This window comes from Diceros bicornis, chromosome 6 (assembly GCF_020826845.1).
Source record: "Diceros bicornis minor isolate mBicDic1 chromosome 6, mDicBic1.mat.cur, whole genome shotgun sequence".
In the NCBI taxonomy this organism is placed as follows: Eukaryota; Metazoa; Chordata; class Mammalia; order Perissodactyla; family Rhinocerotidae; genus Diceros; species Diceros bicornis.
In genome coordinates, this window is record NC_080745.1 from 60,792,494 (window position 1) to 60,809,911 (window position 17,418).

The following is a 17,418-nucleotide window of genomic DNA, read 5'->3' on the forward strand; positions in this document are numbered from 1 at the left end:
AACTTCACATTTTGAAAAAATTCATCACTTCTATTTGTATTAATTTTCCTGTGTGGGGATATATAGTTATGTGCAGAAATATCTAATACCTAGCTTGTAGGAGAGTTATATGTATCCATATAATAGCAATTCTCTAAGTCTAGGTGTACTTCTGAGCATATATCTTACGTTTATAATGGTGATGGGACACCTTCTTAATTCTTAATGTAACCCTGAATTTCTGTGGCAAATGTGCCATTTTACTTCATTTCCACCAGTCTTAGTTATATCTTATCAGCTAAAGTCCAGGAAGAGATTGACTTTGTGATTGGCAGATACTGAAGCCCCTGCATGCAGGACAGGAGTCACATGCCCTACATGAATGCGTGGTTCATGAGATCCAGAGATACATTGACCTCAGCCCCATCCCTCTGCCTCACACAGTGACCTGTGATGTTAAATTCAGAAGCTACCGCATCCCTAAGGTAAGATTTGTTTTTCTTATACTGACCTCAACACTCTTGCAGTTCCCATATTCACAGCATGGTTCCACTCTTCCACCAACACAAAAAGAAAGAAATGTAAAAATCATGTATTTCGCAGCTTGAAGAATTTGTATTGTGTCTAATTTGAACGATAAAGCTTTATAACAGGTCTTGATAGCTGACAGTGTAAGTCTTCCAAATTTGTTCTGCTTCTTCAAGATTGTTTTGGCTACTCTTAGCTGTTTACATTTCCAAATAAATTTTAGTATCAGTTTGTCACTTTCCCAAAACACTCTTCTGAGATTTTATCAGGGTGACATTAAAACTACAGATCAATTTGAAAAGAATTGGCATGTTGAATCTTTGAATTCATGAATATGGCATACACTTCCAATTTATTTATTTGTTTATTTTTTTCAATAATGTTTTCTTTTCAGTGCAATGGTTTGCACATCTTTTGTTAGGTCTTTCCTAGAAATTAATATTTTTGATGTTATTATAACTTGCATAATTTAAAAAATGCTTCTTCCATTTCTTTGCATCTGATATATAGAAATATAGTTAATTTTATCATTTTGATGACCTTTTAGGCAGAAACTTTGCTAAATTTACTAATCATTGTTAATAATTTGTGTGTAGATTCTTTTGGAGTTTCTACATACACAATCCTGCTGTTGAGGTCAATATTTGTTTTGTTTCTTTTTTTTATTGAGTTATAATAGACATAAAACATTATATTAGTTTCAGGTGTACAATATAACCATTCAATATTTGTATACACTGCAAAATGGTCACCACGACAAGTCTAGTTACCATCCACCGCCGAATAGAATTAACAAAAAATGTTTTTTCTCGTGACAAGAACTTTTAAGATTTATTCTCTTAGCAACTTTCAAATATACAACACAATATTATTGACTATAGTCACCATACTGTACAGTATATCCCCATGACTCATTTATTTTATAACTGGAAGTTTGCACCTTTTGACCCCTTTCACCCATTTTGCCCACTCCCCAACCCCCCTCCCCTCTGGCAACAACCAATCTGTTCTCTGTATCTTTGAATTTTGTCAATTTGTTTTGTTTTATTTCTTTTTTCTAGTACTCATGATTTTAATTTCTGTTTATTGCATTATTGCACTGGCTAGGATTTCCAGGATAGTGTTCAAAAAAGTGGCTCTAGTGGACCTCCTTGTTTCACTTTTGATCTCCAGGAGGAGGTGGAGATTTAACATCGCACTATTGATAATGATGTTTTATATACATTTTGGTAGATATTCTTTCTAGATTAGGGAAGTTTGCCTCCTCTTATTTTTGTGTGATATTTTGTCACGAGTTTGTGTACAATTCTGCCAGATGGATTCTCTGCATCTATTGATATAGTTGTACGTTTTGGCCTCCCTTACTCCACTAAATATACATATTATAGGTATAAGCACACAACTGGACTTGATTCGCTAGATTTTGTCCTGGACTTTTATGTTTATATTCATAAGACTGGTCTTTCATTTTTCGTTCTCAAAATTTTCTGGTCAGATTTCTGATATCAAGGTAATGCCGGTCTCATAAAATGAGGTGGAAGATGTTATCTAGCTTGGGTCTATTTTTATTGCCTTCTCCTCCCACTCTTCTTTTTTGTGGCCACTTAGTTGTATCTTTGGAATGCCTAATAAATTTTAGTTAAATAGAAGATGTTATATATGAAAAAATGGAACATTTCAGAGATGTTTATCTTCTTCTAGAAAGAGTTCTTCTCTCCTCCTCTAGGCAGTTATAATGATGTAACATTTGCTGTCCTGATTCAGAATTGGAAATGAAAATAGTCTAAAATTGACTGCAGGTGTCAGCTGACCTCTCTGAGATTCTCTCATTTCTAGAGTTTTGAGGATAGTTTTTGTCTTAGCAGCTTTCCAAAGTCTTCTAATACATTGTTTCTATATTTATTCAGACTTTGTAGTTGGTATTATACAGGCTTCTCCATTCCACTTGATGCCAGCACGTATTACTAATAAAATAAAAAATAATATAACTAAAAATTCCATTTCTATGAGGGAAAAAGAGTTGTAAGTTTGGTAAGGTTGCAATTACTATCGCCATGTTCAGGGGAAGAGTAAATTGAGGACTTTACCAAGAAGTAATGCGGCTTGCCCTGATGATCATAGATCTGATGCAAAGATTAGGACTTCAAGTTCACTGTTTTTCCGACAAAAAACACAACTGGGCAAAGGCTTTTCTTTTTTTAATATTAAGACATGAGCGTAATATTAATAAAATGTTTTCTCCTCCTGTAATTAACTAAATGGTAAATAGGTTGAAGAATCAAATAGGAATTGCCAGTTTCCCCATCTACCACATCAGATTTGGGGAGCTGCTTGAGCGGAGCGTTGCATCTGCTGAGCACACTCATCAATTTCTCCTCATAGCTGATCATGTTGTGCCTGGTGGCTTTTGAGTCGAGACATCCCAGAGCCCAAGGGAGTGACCCATCCCCTTCTGCATGGGACAGCCCCTTATAGAAATAAGCCACACCAAATGGCTGATTCTACCTACCTTCTTGCTAATCAGATAAGTGATTTCTTCTACCACAGGATGGAGCCACTGAGCTAGGTGGAGATAATGATCTAAGACAGGAGTTGGCAAGCATTTCCTGTAATGGGCCAGATAGTAAATATTTGGGCATAAGGGTCTCTGTCACCACTACTTAACCCTGCCATTGTAACAAAAAAGCAATCAAAGACCACAAGTAAATGAAATAAGATTGTGTGTTCCAATATTTATGGACAATGATATTTAAATTTCATGTAATTTTTACATGTCACAAAATATTATTCTTTTTTTGATTTTTTCAATTTTAAAATTCTTAGCTTATGGGCTGCACAAAAACAAGTGGCAGGCTGGATTTGAATGGGCTGTTCTTTGCTGACAACTGGTCTAAGGCAGCCCTGCCCCATAAAACTTTCTGTAGTGGTGGAAATGTTCTGTATCTGTGCTGTCCAAGACAGTAGCCACTAGCCACATATGCCTATTGATTGCCTGTAATGTGATTAACGCACCTAAGGAGGTAAATGTTTAATTTTATTTACTTTTAATTAATTCAACTTAAATATAAACTAGCATGTTGCTCCTGTGTTGGATAGTATAGATCTAATTTTTGTTTCCTAATATGACGTTAGAAATCGCTCATCCTCAACTTTGCAGTACTAAAAGTCCTGAATATATAAATAAAATGTAAGTTGGGTGCAATTTTATTGGGTGGTCAAAACCTTACATATACTGAAGTGAACCATTTATATTCTTACTTATCCTACATTGTGTGAATATTTATATTTTTGCTAAAAAATATCAAGGTGTTTGATTATATGGTATTACTCTACAATATTTTGAGAGTATCATAAATTCTACAGGGTATACATCATAGTCCTTTCTAAAATGTCAAATAATTCCAAAAACTGAAATACATTAGGGTCCAGAGGTTAAAACAGTATGGTACTGACATAAAACAGACTCACAAAGCAATGCAATAGAATCAAGAGACTAGAAATAAACCTGTATATATACAGTCAACTGGTATTTGACAAGGGAGCCAAAAATACTCAACAAGGAAAGGATAGTCTCTTCAATAAATGATGTTAAGAAAAGTGAATATTCACCTGCAGATAAAGGAAATTGGACCCCTATCTTACTTCACTCACAAAAATTCACTCAAAATATATTAAAGACTTAAATGTAATTTCTGAGACTCCCAGAAGAAACTGTAGAGAAAATGCTTCTTGACCTTGGTCTTGGCAACTATTTTGTTGCCAAAAGCACAGGCAACCAAGGCAAAAATATGTAAGTAGGAATTCTTCAAACTAAAAAGCTTCTACACATCAAAAGAAGCAACAAAATGAAAAGGCAACTGTTCGAATGGGAGGAAGCATTTGCAAATCATATATTTGGCAAGGAGTTAATATCGAAAATATATAAGGAACTCATACATCTCATAACAACAGCAATAAAAAACAAAAAAACTATGATTAAAAATGGGCAGAGGAACTGAATCAACATTTTTCCAAAGAAGACATATAAATGACTAATAGGTACATGAAAAGATGGTCAACATCATTAACCATTAGGGAAATGCAAATGAAACCCACAATGAGATATCACCTCACACTTGTTAGAATGGCTATCATCAAAAAGGCAAGAGATAAGTGTTGGTGAGGCCTTAGAGAAAGGGACTGCTTGCTCACTTTTGATGGGAATGTAAATTGGTACAGCCACCATGCAAAACATTATGGAGGTCCCTCAAAAATTTAAAAATAGAGCTACCATATTATCCAGCACTCCAACTTCTGTGTACATATCCAAAAGAAAGGAAAACATGATATCACAAATCTAGCTGCACTCCTATGTTTTTTGCAGCATTATTCACAATAGCCAAGATATGGAAACAACTTAAGTGTCCAGCTATGGATGAATGGATAAAGAAGATGTGATATATACATATATTGAAGCCAATGACCCTATGAGCTATGAAAACGAAGAGCAGGAGACCTACAGAAACTGATTCAAAGATCATGAAGGACAGGTGGAAAGAACCATTTAATCTCCTCTGAGACAAATTTTGTCCCTGGAAATAAAATGTCATGATTATTGCTTGAGAGCTCAGGTAGTTGAAGGAAATCTCATGATCTCTAAAGAGAAGGTTGCAGACCCAAGATAAAGAATCACCTAAACAGCAATTAATCTTGAGCTTCCAGTGCTGGATTCTCAGGCATTTGATGATTATGGGGGAGCATTTGTCAGTGAGCATTTTTCCCTTATCTCTGCAAAAAGTGCTGCTTCCCCTGGGATGGGAGGGTCCATTGCCTCTCTCCTCAGACCCTCCCCTTGGCTGCCAAGATCCTCTTCCTCCTCCTCCTCCATTCCCCACTCACATTTCCCATAAGTCTTAAAGGAGAGTTCCTCGCTAGAGGATGTTTTCTATTTCCTACTTCCCCAAGAAGCCTGGGTGCAGCCATCTGAGCCTGTGTCCCCAACAAGGGATCCTTGCCCTCTGTTTGTCCTTTTGGCCTGGGTTTTTCAGTGGATATCCCCTTCCAGAAAAGGGGGCACCTCCTAAGTGCACTCCGCTGGACTTGCACATAGTTATCAAAATCCTGAAACAAAGTGATCATCCTAAATCACTAGGTATCTCTTTCTTCAAAAATATTATTGAAAGCTATTTATTTACTTTCAATTAAAAATGTTTTATGTGAGTTTTTTCCCCCCTGCTCACTTTGCATCTTGATAGTATTATAATTTTCAGACTAGTTTTATTAAATTAACATCATTTAAGTTATTCTCATTCTATTGTACTTTCTGGATAATATAAGTGGTAAATTTTAATTCGAAGAGCCTGTCCACTCTTCCCTAATTGAGAGCAGTTCTGCCACCAGTAGCATTTGAAATATCGAAACATGCTTCCCTGGTATCGTGTTTTCAGTCCATTGTGGTAAGAGAAAGTAGAAGGTACTTCTGGGCCTTCATAAATGGCAATTGATTATGACAATGGTTGATCATGGGGATTGAGTGGTGGGCGTTTGTGGTGAGCAGGAGGCTGGACACAGGCAGGGCTGGTGCCTCAGTTGTCCACAGCACCACCCTGCAGTGGTCCCCTTCCCTTCCTCGTCTCACATCCCCCTCCCCTATCACTGATCATTTCCGGGGTCCCAATCCTCTTCCTCATCCCAGCCTCTGCTTCTGGGTAACCCACATATAGATAAAGGTCAGTTGATGGGGACTGCCCTCTTGCACCACTGTGGAGAAGGCCTCTGGGGCCTGGGAGTGAGTGGTGCTTAAGGTGGGGCCAAGGTGATGGGAGACAGTGTTGCATATGCCCTGAATTCACCTGTCCAGTGTGAGCTACAGACTCTCCTGATCTAAGCAGACACAGATGCATGTTGTGGATGAAGAAAGGGAGCCTTCCTTGGTCCTAGTGGTGCTGCAGGGCCCCAAATGTCTACTGGCCTTAGCCTACATTCAGAAGTCACATGACCCTGCAGGAAGCTGTGAATCCTCTGATGGACTCTACTGAATAACTGTGGCCTGGGTCCCTGTGGCCTGGGACTGAGGGCAGAGGAGTCTCTGGTGATACCCTGCCCACATTACTGCTTCCACTCAGAGACTCTTTCAATTTCTGACACAGCCATCTTCGGCCTTTTGTTGCTTCATTGCCCTCCTTTGGAGCCCACCCAATCTTTTATTTTTCTCTGTCTTTTTCTTTCCTCTCTCATCCACCCATCCTTCATTTCACTTCACCCTCATTCAGTGAGAAACTGCACACTGGAGGGTACTCAGGCCCTTGTGGTGAGATCAGAATGACAAACTCTATATCTGCAATTAGAGAACATACCACAGTCTGGGGATCACTCAGCCTCTCAACTCTGAGTCCAGCTTCCCCACAATGAAGCATCAGACCCCATTAGGCACAGACGGAAGCATATCTGGAAGGGAGTGCTCTCCTTTCCGGGACTCAGGATCACAGCTCTGGATGATGACACATCAACAGTCACAGTGTCACTAACCTTCCAAGCCTACCAGCAGAAAAGAACATGAACAGGGCTGGACACCAGTGCCTGGAGAGAAAAGAGGCAGAGCAGCACTTGGAAGATTGTGTACAGTCTCCACCTCTCTTCTTCCTGGGGTTGCTTCATCTCCAGGGCTTGGCACCATTCAGTTCCTGGTTGATTGTGAGCTGTGCAGAGACCACAGCTCCAATTTTAAGGAATCCAGTTATAGAGGTTCAATTGTCCTGAAGCCTGGCTCACCATGAAATCTCTGGTTCTTCCGGCCTCTGCCACTGAAGTCTACAGGAGTGTGGGGGAGGAGGGGTAGAGTAGGGAGTGAGGAACAGGCTTAGGGGGGTGGGACTCACAGGTAGGAGGTCTCAGAGAACAGTCTGGGATTAGAAGAGAGCTTTGAAGGGACGCAATTGCCGTTTGTCAATTACATCCGTAGGAATGAGTTTCTCCTGGTACTGTGCAAATAAAAACAGAGAGAGCTGAATCAGATACTGTAGCTGATATAAGTGTAGCTTGACATCATCTGTAACCTCTATTTTTGTTCATCGAATCATCCCAAGTATCCTCCTCAATTGTCGATAAGCCTGTAAATTTGAATTTCAAATTAACTATTTATGTATGAAACACCATTTTCAGTGATTTTTAAAATTTGTGCTGATACAGATAATATACTGTTTAATATATTATTTACATTAAATATATAGAATAGAAAAACTGCAGCACTATCGACTGCTATGTAGAAGACATCCATCCCCACCTTGCTCACTGCCAACATGGATCTTACCACCCAAGAGAGCAGTACAGGCCTCTGACTTATCTAATCATAAGACTTTCAGAGATGGAGTTCCTGTCCCCTGGGCCTGCTCAAACCCTGATGTGCTCTACTGCTTCAGAGCATGGATGCTCTCCTCCAACCTATCAGGAAGTTCATAAGGAGGATCCCTCCATACACACGTGATGCTGAACACCAGGATGTGTTGACGTGGAGAGAAACACAAGGGGTTTCATGGAGACCAGAATTCTGCACAACGTGATGTGGAAAGTGTGTTTTTGTGTGTGTGTGTGAGTGTGTGAGAGTGCACATGTGCATGAGTGTCTAAGTGTGAGAGTTTCTGTGTGTGAGTATGTGAATGTGAGTTTGTGTATCTGTTTAAAAGAGGTTAAGTTCATGTCAACCCCTATCCCAGAAAGCCACTGCGCCATTAAAGAGTGCGGTCTGTTTTTTCCTCCCATGGTCCCCACTCAGCTGGACCTCCTTAGAGAAAGGTCAGTAGAGATGCTGAGGCAACAAATGTTGGAACAGCAGCCATTGATTGGGGGTGCAAAATCAATATGCAACAGTATTAAAAGAGAGAACTTGACCATAGGCGTAGACAGATAAGTGGACATTAAGTGGTTAAGTGGCCATTATCAAGAAGGCCACATCCCAGAGCAGACGTGAGTGGGGAGAAGACTCTGAAGGACACAGAGGAGAATTAGCTTGTCATAGGTCCCCAGAGAGAAAAGGATTCCAGTCTTCAGGAGCTCAAGACTCACTCCTTTCATAGATCCTGAGACGGGACGAGCTCAAAATTAACATAGAACCCAGAGGCAGCCTCTAGAAGGTTGCTGCTCCTGCTGCTGAAGTCACTGTGTAGACACTGTCCCAGGGAGAGGCCTTAGGCATCTTCTAGAACCCTGTCGCACCCTCACTTAGTCCTGAGGTAACGTCTCACAGGTCTTGGGTATGCCCAGGTGCTGAGGCTGGGCTGGTTCTGCCTGACCATCACTGTGCAGGTGTTGGTGCCCTGAGGGGGTCCCTAAGTGAGCAGCCAATGCCCAGGACCAAATATTAAACATCATGCCATGTGAAGATGGAGACAGAGATTGGAGTCATGTATAAACAAGTCAGAGGAGACCCGGCGCAAGCTCCCAAGAGTAATCTCCCAGTAGACTCTCTTACTTCATCTTACCACATCACCACACAAACTGAGTATGGCCCCTACCCACCCACATCCTCCCAATGGAGCTGGAACACAATTTTTGTTACGTCAGTATTCAGTGCTTATGTTGTCATGAGTGTGTAAACATTTTTTGCTGAAGATCCCAGTAGTGTATATGATGATTGGCCTTCTTTTACTTTTGCAACATTTTGTTTTCTCTGGAAGTAGTAAATGACTTTTTATTCCCATTTGCTTCTTTCTCTAGATGAGTCTAGATACTGATCATTGGCTCAACTCTAAACTATCCCTGAGTTGTAAAGATCATCTATCAATACAATCAAATACATGACATATTCTACCAATTTTATCTTGAAGAAGACTCTCCCAGTCTTCTCACTTACTCCTAACTGCTCTAGTTGCTCTCAAGGCCTGGAGCAGAGCTCAGCTCTTAGGGTCTGCTTTCAGCATTGTCTGAACTTTTCCCTTCGACTCTTGTTTGATCTTCTATGTCAATATCATGTCTTCCTTTTTCTTGTTTTACTCTCTTGTTTGGCAAAGCACATTTTTTTCCTGAGAATAGGTGCATGGGAGATAAATTTTCAGATATTTTGCATGTCATTTACTTGAAAGTTGGCTGGACATAGGTCTCTAGATTGTAAATAATTTTAACATTTAAGGCATTTATTTAATGAACTATAGTTTGCTGTGTTGCTTTTGAGAAGTTGCATTCCCTCTTGAATCTTGACCCTTTGTGTGAAGCCTACATTTTTCCTTTGAAATCTAAAATATCTTTTGTCTTTACTTGATATTAAAAAATTTCACTATGAAATGTTTCATTCATCATGCTGAGCCCCTTCAATCTGGAAACTCATGTACTTTAATTAAAGGAAATTTCCTTGTGGAAATGATTTCTTCTTTTCTATTTCCTTTTATATCTCAGTATCTGGAAATTTTATTATTCACATGTTGGAACTTCTGGACTGGTCTTCTAAATTTCTTACCTTTTCTATTCTACTTTACATCATATATATATATATGTATAAATTGCATATTTTGTCAAAGTTATATTCTATCTTCATGCTGAGTGTTCTGTTTTCCAGATCCGGTGTCATATTTAATTTGCAGGAGTTCATTTTTAAATTTATGGACTACATTTCTTAGAGAAGTTTCAGGTGTACATAAAAACCAAGTAAAAAGTCTAGGGAGTTTCCAAATACTTCTTCTCCACCTGCCCACAGTTTCCTCTTTTATTAATATCTTGCACTGGTGTGATCCATTTGTTGAAACTGATGAGCGAATATTGATAAATTATTATCAACTAAAGCCCGTATTTTACACATTAGGATTCACTCTTTTTTATACAACTTACAGATTTGTCCAAACGCATAGTGTCACGTATCCACAAATATCATATCAACAGAATAGTTTCACTGCTCTAAAAATCCTATGTACTACACTTATTCATTCATGTCTCCCTTTCTCTCCAACCCCTGGCAACCACTAGTCTCTTTACTTTCTCTATAGTTTTTCCTTATCCTGAATGTCATATAGTTGGATATACAGTATGTAGACTTTGCAGATTGGCTTCTTTCCCTTAACAAGATGCATTTATGGTACCTCCATGTCCTTTCATGGCTTGAAAGCTCTACTGGGACCTTAGTCTGTCGCCATCTGCTGGTCATCTTAGGGGCAACAGTTGATTAAATTCCCTTAATAAGAGGATGGAATTCTTCTCGAAATGAGAAAAAGGAGTGTCAGGGGAGCAGAACAAACCCTGTGGCTGAGCCAAGGATGGAGCCTCCATCACCTTTCCTGACTTCTCTCTTCCACCTTGCCCCTCCCTTCAGCTGAGGGCCAATGAAGTAGAACTGGACACTTTGTCAGCAAATTACTTCCTGGAATGGGTTCCTAAGAGAACATGGGGATACCTGTCAAGCCAATATAAGCCTCTGGATGTCCTCAGGGCTCACTGCATAGTGTGGCTTCTCAACATGCCAGAAATCAAGGAATTGCCCAAATATTGATGGGCACATGTCAAAAGGACAAAGAATTCAATCATGGGTAGATAACTGGAGCATCAAATTAAATAATAATACTAATGATTATAATTCATTGAATACAATTGAATACATCGTTCCATACTGATATAAATAAATAATGAATAAATAAAAAATTTTATAAGACACGGATAGTTACATATTTCAAAGGATATACCCACAAAGTGCTTCCTAATTATAAAGGTGAGAAGAATAACTGTACAGTAGAAGAGACTGCAAGACACTGTCTCGATCAAGTCATCAAAGTGATCATCATCTGTAATGGGACAGATTGAAATTGTTTGTCACCTAATAGGACGTAGTAGCAAAAAGAAGCATCATTCGGGGCCGGCCAGTGGTGCAAGCGGTTAAGTGAGCACGCTCCGCTGTGGCGGCCCGGGGTTTGCCGGTTCTGATCCCGGGCGCGCACCCACCCACGCACCGTTTGTCAAGCCATGCTGTGGCAGCGTCTCATATAAAGTAGAGGAAGATGGGCATAGATGTTAGCCCAGGGCTAGTCTTACTCAGCAAAAAGAGAGGAGGATTGGCAGATGTTAGCTTAGGTTCGATCTTCCTCACCAAAAAAAAAAAAAAAAAAAAAAAGAAACCCAGCATCTTAAATAAATACAAAAAAAAATTAAGAAGCATCATTCAATGATATTTCTGCCACAGATACACAACCTGACTTTAATCATGAGGGAATATAGAAAAATTCAATTTCTGGAACTTTATACAAACATTTGGTCTACATTCATCGAAAGAGGTAAGGTCAGGGAATACTAAGAAAGAATGAGAAATTGTTTCAGATTACAGTTGACAAAATTGATATGACAATGTGTTGCAACATGGGACCTGCACTGGTGTCTGAACTGGACACAATGGATATCACTGGGATTTATTGGTGAAATACAAATGAAAACGAGGGTTTGGTGGTCATCATGCATCAGTATTAATTTCCTGATTCTGAAAGTTGTATAATAGTTATATAAAACGATCACCTTGTGTTTAGGAAATACATGCTAACATATTTCAGGTCTTTGGAACATCAACTCGGCAATTACTCTCAAATAGTTTGAAGTAAAAGAAATTCCTTGCATGTACCTGTGATTCTTCTATACATTTGTGATTCCCAACAATTATATAAGTATATACGATTTATATATTTGAGTCGACAATGGCTATACAAGCTATACAAGCTCTAGACAAAAAAGAACTGATATTGCCAGTGGACCTCTGAAAAAGTGCTCAGCTTCAGTAATCTTCATGGAAATGCAAATTAAAACTACAGTGAGAAATTATTACATACGCATTAAATGGTTAAATTGAAAAAATAATAGCTATACTAAATGTTGGTAAAGAAGTGAAACTGGCACTCTTATAACAAAATTGTAAATTGGTTCAACCATTTGGACAATTTTTGGCAGTAGTGACTAAAACTTAAAACATGCACAGCCAGCAATTGCACTCATAGAGGTATATACTGAAGAAAAATGCAATACATTAGGATACAAAAAGGATATGTACAGAAATGTTTGTAACAGCCCTAAAATGTCCATAGCAATATATTTGAAAAAATAAATTTTGGAACAATTATAAAACACTATGCAGGAAGCATAACTTAACTATTTCTATTTGTATAACACGAAACATCATAACATAATATCATAGACATAATATTAACTGAAAATACTAGATACTAAAAGACACTTATATGTTTCCTTGTATCTAAAATACATGATATCTTTTTAAAAAACAGGCAAAACTAACTTACGGCATGATACAGAATACACTTAAAGTGAGGGTGCAGGTAGTGAGTAGGGGAGACACAAAGGGGTTTCTGGGGTCCTGGAAATTTCTTTCTCTTGACCTGTGTGTTGGTTATATAACATATGTTTATGTGATGTTTCATTTAGCTGCACATTTAGTGTGTAACTTTCTTTCTTGTATTATGCTTCAATGAAAAAGATTATTTAAAAGGAAATAGTTCTAATTCACAAAGCATTACCCTAATACCAAAACCAGACAAAGAAATTACAAAATAAGAAAGATATAGACCAATCTGTCTCATGAACACAGATGAAAATTTCTTCAACAAAATATTAGCAAGAAAATGAAATCCAAAAATGTATAAAAAGAATCATACACCATGACCAAGTGGGATATCTCAGGTATGCAAGGCAGGTTAAATATTCAAAAATCAATCAATGTCACCCATCACATCAACAGACTAAAAAAGAAAAATCACATGATCATGTCAATACATGCAGAAAAAGCATTTGACAAAATCTAACACACAATCATGATTTTAAAAATATCAGTAAATTAAGCATAAAGAGGCACTGTCTCAACTTGATAAAGACTACAAAAAACCTACAGTAAACATTGTACTTAATGGTAAGAAACTTGAAGCTTTCCCACTAGGATCAAGAAAAAGGCAAGAATGACCCCTCTCAATGATCCCTACTGAAAGTCTTTACTAATGCAATAAGGCAAGAAAAGGAATAAAATCTATTCATCTTGGGAAGGAAGATATAAAACTGTCTTTGTTTGCACTATGTAGAAAATCTGAAAGAATCAACTACAACAAAAACTCCTGGAACTAACAAGCCAGTAGGGCAAATTTGTAGGATACAAGATTAATATACAAAAATCAATTGCTTTCCTATATACCAACAATGAACAAGTGGAATTTCAAATTAAAATCACAATACAATTTACATTACCATCCCCAAATATGAAATACTTAGGTATAAATGTAACCAAATAAGTACAAGATCTATATGAGGAAAATTATAAATCTCTGATGAGCAAAATCAAAGAAGAACTAAATAAACAGAGAGATATTCCATGTGCATGGATAGGAAGGCTCAATATTTTCTAGATGTCAACTCTTCCCAACTTGATCAATAGATTCAAAGCAAACCCAAACAAGTTATGAGTCAGTTATTTTATGGATATTGACAAACTTATTCTAAAGTTTATATGGAGAGGGAAAAGACCCAGAATAGCCAACACAGTATTGAAGGAGGAAAGCAAAGTTAGAAGACTATAAAGCTACAGTAATCAAGACAGTGTGGTATTGGTGAAATAACAGATAAAAGATCAATGGAAAAAAATAGAAAGCCCAGAAATAGGCCCCATAAATATAGTCAACTGATATTTGACAGAGGAGTAAAGGCAATATGATGGAGCTAAGATAGTCTCTTCAACAAATGGTGCTGGAACAAATGGACATCCATCTACATGCAAAAAAAATTAATCTAGACACAGATCTTACACCTTTCATAAAAATTAACTCAAAATGGATCACAGACCAACATGTAAAACACAAAACTATTAAGCTCGTAGAAGATAGATGAGCTTGGGTATGGTGATGCCTTTTTAGATATAACACAAAAGACAAAAATCCATGAAAGATATAAATGATAAGCTGGACATCATCAAATTTTCAAACTTCTGCTCTGTGAAAGATAACATCAAGAGAATTAGACAGTAAGCCACGTACTAGGAGAAAAGTATTTGCAAAAGATATATTTGATAACTCGTATACAAAGTATACAAAGAACTCTTAAAACTCAAAAATAAGAAAACATCCTGATTAAAAAATGGGCCAATGACCTTAACAGACACCTCACCAAAGAAAATATACAAATGTCAAATAAGCGTATGAAAAGATGCTCAACATGATATGTCATCAGGGAAATGAAAATTAAAACAACAGTGAGATACCACTATACACCTATTAGAATGGCCAACATCTGAAACACTGACAACACCAAATGTGAGGGAGCATGTGAAGCATTGAAAGTCTTATGCAGTGCTGGTGGAAACACAAAATCATATAGCCACTTAGGAAGACAGTTTGGCAGTTTCTTACAAAACTAACCCTACACTTACCATATGATACACCAATCATTCTCCTTGGTATTTACCCAAGGGAGTAGAAAACTTTGTCCACACTAAAACCTGCACTTGGATTTTTTATAGCAGCTTTATTCATAATTGCCAAAACTTGAAAGCAGCCAAGATATCATATCAAGCCATAAAAAGACACGGAGGAAACTTAAATGCATATTATTAAGTGAAAGAAGCCAATCTAGAAAGGCTACATGTTGTATGATTTCAACTAAATGATTTCTGGAAAAGGCAAAACTATGGACACAATAAAGAGATAAGTGGTTGCCAGGGATGGGGGGAGGGTGGATAGGCAGAACACAGAGTGTTTTAAGGAATTGAAAATTCTCTGTATGATATTATAATGATGGATATATCTGTATACATTTGTCCAAAACCATAGAATGTACAACACCAAGAGTGAACTCTGAGGCAAACTATGGTCTTTGGGTGGTTACGATGTGTCCATGTAGGTTCACCCCTGGTAAAAATTGTGCTATTCTAGTGAATGATGCGGATAATGGGGGAGGCAATGAATGTGTGGGGGTAGGAGTGTGAGATATTTCTATACAGTCCTCTCAATTTTGTTATAAACCTAAAACAGCTCTAAAAAAATAAAGTGTTTTAAAAAAATAACCTGGACTATATAAAAAATTGTTCAAAGAAATTAAAGAAGAACTATATAAATGGAAAGACATCTCATATTCCTCTGTGAGAAGACTTAATATGGTTAAGATGACAATATTTCACAAATTTAGATGCAAATTTAACATAACTCCTGTAAAAGTCTCAGATGGCTTCTCTTCAGAAATTGACAAGCTGATCCTAAAATTCTTATGGAAACTCAAGGGACCCAGAATAACAAAAATAATCTTGAAAGAGAAGAACAAATTTGGATAGCTCACATTTCTCAATTTCAAAATTTAACTACCAAGCTACTGTGATTAAGACACTGTGGTACCAGTATAAAGACAGACATATAGTTCAATGGGATATTAGGCATATTAGATGTAAAAACCCTCATATTTATAACGAGATGATTTTTTTCAATTGTGCTAAACCTGTTCATGGAGAATGAACGGTCTTTTCAACAAATGGTCCTGGGACAATAGGATATCCACATGCAAAAGAACGAATTTGGACCCACACCTTGCAGAATATACAAATTTAACTCCAAACAGATCAAAGACCTAAACTTAAAAGTTTAAAGTACACAGAAAACATGGGTGTAACTCTTTACGACCTTGGATTAAGCAATTGAGAAACAAAAAAAAAATGATGAATTGAACTTCATTAAAATCAAAAATTTTTGTGTTTCAAAGGACAGCATCAAGAATATAAAAAGACAATCCAAAAAATGAGAGAAAATATTTGCAAATCATATATCTAATAAAGATCTTATATCTTGAATATATAAGAAGTTTTAAAACTCAATAATAAAAAGACAAATGGCTCAATTCAAAATTAAGCAAAGGGTTGAATAGATATTTCTACAAAGAAGATATACAAATGGCCAATTAGCATAGGAAAAGATGCTTATCATTAACAATCCGGGAAATGCAAACCAAATCACAATGCGATACCACTTACCACTTCACAACACCAGGACACCTATGATCAAAAGGACAGATAATAATTGTTGCTGAGGATGTGGAGAAATTGTAACACTTAGGTCTTGCTAGTAATAATGTAAAATGATGCAGCCACTGTGGAAAACAGCTTGTTGTTTTTTCAGTAAGTTAACGTAGAATTCTCCTATGAGAATTCCAGCAATTCCACTCCTAGGAATATACTTAAAAGAATTGAGAATATATATTCACACAAGAACTTGTACATGAATGTTAATAGTAGAATTATCCATAATAATGAAAAGATGGAAACAATCCAAATGCCCATCCACTGATGATGGATAAATAAATGGAGTATATCCAAAAATGAAATATTATTCAGCCATAAAAAGGAATTAAGTACTAATACATCCTACAACATCAATGAATCTTGAAAACAATATTCTAAGTGAAAGAAGCCAGACACGAAAGATCATTTATTATAAATTACAAGTATAAGAAGTATCCAGAATAATAGACTTATAGAGACAGAAAGTACTTTAGTGATTGCCCAGGGCTGTGATGGTTGGGGGAAATGGGAGATAACTGCTAAAAGATATGGGTTGATGAAAATTTCAGAAACCGATTATAGCAATGGTTGCAAAACCGTGAATACACTGAAAACAACTGAATTGTATACATTGAATGGGTGAATTGTACGGCATGTGAATATGTCTTAATAAAGCTACAACTAAAAACTTAAGCAAGACTCTAAATAATATACTAAGGCCAGAGAAACAATGCTGTTTTAAATGCAGTATTGAGGAATTAGCCATTTGTAATTGAAACACCACTGACTTTACAGTCCGCCGTAACCTCTGATTAATGAAGAGGCTTCAAAGCATTAAGGAATCCCCTCCCAAATGCATTTAATGCACCAAAAACTCATGTAGGTGCATCTTTATGGAAGGTGTCAACACCCTTAATCAAAATCTCAAAATAACTCGA

The 17,418-nt window shown here is 37.2% G+C and overlaps 1 protein-coding gene and 1 pseudogene across 1 annotated transcript in view; one reads left to right on the forward strand and one right to left on the reverse strand.

Annotated features, from left to right (window-relative positions):
• LOC131407284 (cytochrome P450 2C9-like) overlaps nucleotides 1-17,418 on the forward strand; it is a 556,896-nt pseudogene that overhangs the window by 254,322 nt on the left and 285,156 nt on the right.
• The window catches only part of LOC131407280 (cytochrome P450 2C31-like), a 136,279-nt gene that overhangs the window by 88,338 nt on the left and 30,523 nt on the right, over nucleotides 1-17,418 (reverse strand). The window lies entirely within an intron of this gene.